Source organism: Quercus suber, unplaced genomic scaffold (assembly GCF_002906115.3).
Source record: "Quercus suber isolate HL8 unplaced genomic scaffold, Cork oak 2.0 scaffold_515, whole genome shotgun sequence".
Classification (NCBI taxonomy): Eukaryota; Viridiplantae; Streptophyta; class Magnoliopsida; order Fagales; family Fagaceae; genus Quercus; species Quercus suber.
The window spans coordinates 282,497-288,042 of record NW_027069964.1 but is presented as its reverse complement, the minus strand read 5'-3'; the positions used below and the strand labels follow the sequence as shown (position 1 = coordinate 288,042).

The following is a 5,546-nucleotide window of genomic DNA, read 5'->3' as shown; positions in this document are numbered from 1 at the left end:
GAAATGAGAGCAGTTCGCAGCGTGGTAGCCGATAAATCGGCGCGGAGAACACCTTGCCTTCTTTTGTAGCAGGGATCTCATGTTTTTTTTTTTTTTTTTTAAATTTCTGGGTTTATGTAATTGGGTTTAAGTTTATGTTCTTGTTGTTCTTGTTCAATACACACTTAGATCTCAATTCATAAAATTTTTAATTTTTTATTCTGTTTTTAATTTTTTTATTTAGTTAAAATTAATAAATTATTTTTTTAATTTATATGCTGACGTGGCATTTTTTAATGTCAAAAAATATTTTTTTATTATTAATTAGGCCACGTGGACATTAAACAAATATTATTTATTATTGCCGTTTGTCACGTCAGCAATATCCGTTTCTGATGTAACAGCAAGGACCAAAACGGAACCGTTTTTCAGGATAGGGACTAAAAGCGGTAAAAATAAAATTTAGGGACTAAAATAGAAATCGCCTAAAAATGTAGGGACTAAAATGTGCTTTTCGCCTTAAATGTTTCCACCATAAACTATACCTTATTTTACACTTACCTCCCGAATTACAAGGATTCACGATCAACCCCCTAAACTAAAACCTATATAGCACTTTTCCCCCTCCTGTCACTTTCTTAGTTAAGTTGGAGGGAAAATCACTTGAGTCATGTGACACTTGTTGACATGGAACCCATTAACACCACCTAAAATGACAACAATGCCCTCCTTAAACCAAAAGCAAATTTCCAATTTCCCCTAAAATCTTGTATGGCTGGAAAGAAAGGAAAATGAACAAGATGAACAACAAACCTAGAAAATGAACTATGCCATAGGAGATCAGATAACAAATCGATTGTGATGATTAGCAAATCCGAATGAAAAACAAACCCATAAAATGAAATATGCCACAAAGAGATCAAACAACAAACCCACTGAGCTAAACAACAAATCCAGATGAACAACAAACCCAAAACATTAACAACAAACCCAGAAAATGAACTATGCCACAAAGATATCAAACAGCAAACCCAAGATTACAACATCAAATCAAACTCAGACATAAACCTCATCCTAATTCTCTAAACCCAAACTTGATTCAACTCTCTATTTCAGCTTCATAGGCAACTAGATATGAAAACCCTTAACCTAAATGTCAAAATTCTAGGTTCATTGCCCCACACCAAAGTAGCAAATTGACAAAACTACTTAATAATTGCCAATTGAAGGAGGTGCTAAAATCCAAACCCTAACCTAACACATGTTGTAGTGATGGTCAGAATGGTGGGAGAACAACCACTTTTGACCACGTTGTTCTTGTGAGTTCATACAACTAGCTGCTTCTCTTTCTTGTTGACGAGTTTGGGTTAAGGTTATTGTACAACTAGCTTCTCTCTTCGTCACCGGCAGGTTGTGGTTGGGTAATTAGGTTTGGGTCTGTGTCAAGGCTTATTGGGTGTGTGGTTCCTACGTGCTAAGCTATTATGTTAATAGTCTATACACGAACGAAGAGATAGAGAGATTCAATCCAGGTTCAGTGAGAGGGAATTTAGGTTCAACGACAAGGAATTCGGAGAATGATCCATCTGTTTTTGGTTTCTCACCTACTCTTATGGATTCATTTTGGAGAGAGATTAACTTCTCTTTATTTAATTTGGTTCAAAGATAAATTAAACTATGCGCCTGGCTATTATGTCTTTGTATTTTCTTTCCCCTTTTTAAGTTACTAATAATGAGGGGTATTTCGGTCATTCCAAGTGGCATTATTGGATCCATGTTAGCAAGTGTTATATGAATTGCACGTGACTATGTTTTTTTTATCTAACTTAATTGGAAAAGTGAAGGAAGTAGATAAAGTGTTGCACAAGTTTTAGTTTAAGGGGGCAATCATATAGTCTTGTAGTTCAAGGGAGTAGGTGTCACGAACCAAACCTATACTTTAGAGTTTAGAGCATAACCAACATGTTAATATCAAGTTTACCTCGATACTAAAACACGAAACAACCTAAACTGAAAGTGCTTATCAAGAATTTTTCTTGTATTCCTGCTTATTTTCGTGCATTAAAGCCACAATATACAAAAATGATGAAATTTCATTTCCTTTAAACTTAGAAGATTACCACCTGGTTGAAACTTAGGGTATTCGTATAAATATTACATAACTAAATATTTAACAAAACTCTTATTACAAACTTAACCCCAAAGACATACAACCGAGGTTCGAAACAAACTAAGATACTGAATTACATCTGTGCTCAAGAATCAAGTACATCTTGATTCCTCCTATACAACAAAAGAGCTAAACTACTATACAACAAAAACTCTACATTCGAACAAATGAGAATCACGAAATCCTTGCCACCTCTAACACTCTCGCTGCTTTCAGGAAAGAACCTGTGCACTGAAATATAATAGGGTAAGCTGCGAAGCCCAGTAAGGCTTTAAGATTCATGGACTTTTAATAAGAATACATGTAAATCAAATATTTTATAAATATGCCAGTTTTGATAAAGTAGTTTCATACTATTCACGCTGTTTTTAAAATAACTTATGATCTTTCAAATAAAAATACTTCATTTTCCTTCATATAATATAAAAGAACATAATAATGAACTTAGACATAATTCAGTGATCTTATCTTTGAATAGACTATAAATACTTTATCATAACTTCTCATCAGACTTATAACACGTTCAACATACCTTTCTTATCATCATACTTTTTTTTTATAATTTTCAAATAGCTTAATAGCTCATTTGTAGTACATACTAGTTAATCCAATTATAAGTCTGTCACAATTTTGGGAGGCTTCCAGCACAGAATATCAGGCATCTAGCATTCCCCACAATGCTAGGTAATTCCAAAATCATATCATAATACATATTTTCAACCATGAGGGTAGATTGACATCCTCCACAAGTTGGCTGTTACCAACAAGGACGGGTATAGCAGAGCCAGTCCCACTTTTAATGGTCAATCAAAATCTCCATGGAAATACCAGTACTATAACCCCTACTAGCTAAGTTCAGATCATAACAATGGAATAATTGAAAACTATATTTTTCTGATAACTTTGCTTTTACATAACTGTTTCACAACAGTAGCATATTTACTCCATTCTTCAATATTATGTTTGTGATATAAATAATAGCGTCAATATGCTAAAATTATTATGTATATAAGATTGAACGACTCACGAACACATATTTTACTTAAATCATGCATATATGTAATATCTCTAATCAAAAGTTTTAATGCATAATACTTTTCGAAATAATTTTTATTCTTATCAAAAGCACATGTCACAAATCTCTTACTTGAAAACAGAAGACACGAGAGATTGTACAAAAGGAGCTCAAGTGTCCATGTTCTTGTTCATGCCACCTAAATGAAAAACCAAAACTTTTTACTGAAAAAATCTTCCTAAGTATATAAACTTATACCTCAATCACAACTTAACTCTCAAACTCAAGAAAATTCTTACTTCCCATCACACAAGGTTTCCCGAAGCACAAAATAATCATCAAACACATGATACACCCAAACTCTAGAGAAACTAAGGCATAAAATTTATATATGATCCAAACACACCAAAAGATTAGCATATTAAATTATAGATCAAAACATTCATCCTAGCTTCAAAATTAAATTCACCAAGTCAGAGTTATCCTACATTGTTTACAGTTCATTTTAGTAGCAAAAGCCCCATTTGTAAAATACGAATGGACTGTCCTCACACATCCAATTTTCATGAAATTTTATAGAACTACTCCCCTGTATGTCCACTATATACCTTAAAATTTTGTGGTCAAAGTATAAAACTATGATTTATTAAAAATCATACAAGACAACGTGTTCAAATCTGTTCTAGCAAAAATGCATACAACTTAGAAATTAAACTATTATTTTAATACTCATCCAAATGCTGTAAGACCACTTCCATAACAACCATGTGTGTCTTAAAATTTATAAAAACTACTCCTAGCATCCTAATTCACAAAATATGATTTAATACAGAATTTTCTTGTTGTAAACATCAAATCTGTCACAGTGACAGCTTCAGCACATGTTTTTTCTAAAATCATCAACAAATAGCAATTAGCCTTCATTTCATTTGGGTATTTTTATACCTATACAACACATATTAAAATACCCTAATAAGCATCCAATAGACCATACACCATCACTCTTTCAACTTACTAAAACAGAATCACAAGTTCAGCTTCTAAAATCAGAATAGAGAACATAGAACTGAAATTAAAGCAAATCATCACGCCATTAACACACCCATACAGAAAATAAACATATATACTTACCCACAACTAAAGCTACTTTAGTAAAAGTTTGATTTCCTTCTTAGAGAGAGATAGCTATGATTTTCAGTGAGAGAGAGAGAGAGCTATTGGTCAGATGGTGCTGCCATGTGAGAGGGGAAGAAGAAAGAAACAAGAATAAAGGAGTAGAGAAAGGAGAAAAAGGACCTGCTGGACTTCAGGTGCAGCAAAAGAAAAATAAGGCAAATTGACTTTTGGGGTGGGATACGTGTGATGCTAGGGTAGAAAATATCACACCCACTTTTTTCAACCTTTTTGGCATTCACACTTAAACTTTTCTAAAAAGAATAATATCACTTTACATATATATATATATATATCCTTACCTTTATAAAGTTTTATCCATAACATTAAAAGAGCATATATGTCCTATAATATCACAAAATCAAAGTTTTATGCACTCAAAATAATTAAGATAATAACATGCATATAAACCCATAAAATTAATTATGTAATTAGGTTGGAGTGTTACAGTAGGTGTAAATGAGGTATAATTTAGGGTGGAAAAGTGTAATTTCTCCATTATTTTATGGTTGCCTATAGTGATTTTGTTAAATTTAATTTCTTGGTATATACTTATATTTAATATCTATGAATGTTATGTACTAATGGTTGTTCAAAAGATATGAGAAATCTAGAGCAAAAAGTGACCTTAATAATGTTTAATTGATAGTTTACATTGAAAAAGAAATTGCTCAAAATTTCACAATGGAGATGATAATGGATGGATTTTTATTATATAAAAGACCACTGTTGATTATAATTTTAATGGAGGATGCTAAATGATTTTTTTTTTTTTTTTTGAATATTTGTTAAATATATCTATGGCAAATTGAAAAACTCATGTACACTCAAGAAAAGTTTAGAAAGGATGTACAATTCTCATATAAGACAATTTTGTTGATGTGTAACTTTTGTGTATATATAGATATATAGTAACTTGAGTTTTTCTTGAATTGCAAATTAATATGATAGTTTAGTCTCGCCCCCCTTCCCCCAAACAAAAAATTTTGGTTCCACCCCTAATTGGGTTCATTGTAATACAAGATTTGTACTTCACTCATGTATTAAAGATGTAGCTTTTAAGAGTTTCCTTTGTAGATGTATACTGCAAGACTAAACCACATAACTTTCATGTGTTCTTTATTTTATAGTTCTGCTTCTGCTAAGGGTAGTTACATCCACGAATTTAGTCCACGTAATTCTCTTTTGTTCTTATATGAGTAGTTCTAT

The 5,546-nt window shown here is 32.0% G+C and overlaps 1 long non-coding RNA gene across 1 annotated transcript; it reads right to left on the bottom strand.

Annotated features, from left to right (window-relative positions):
- Positions 1-2,054: 2,054 nt before the first annotated feature.
- LOC136063353 (uncharacterized) lies at positions 2,055-4,520 on the bottom strand. Its single transcript, XR_010625032.1, has 3 exons — positions 4,296-4,520; positions 3,297-3,363; positions 2,055-2,380 (listed from the first exon to the last, which is right to left on the bottom strand). It is a non-coding gene; the product is annotated as an uncharacterized LOC136063353 (long non-coding RNA).
- Between the last annotated feature and the right edge of the window lie 1,026 nt (positions 4,521-5,546).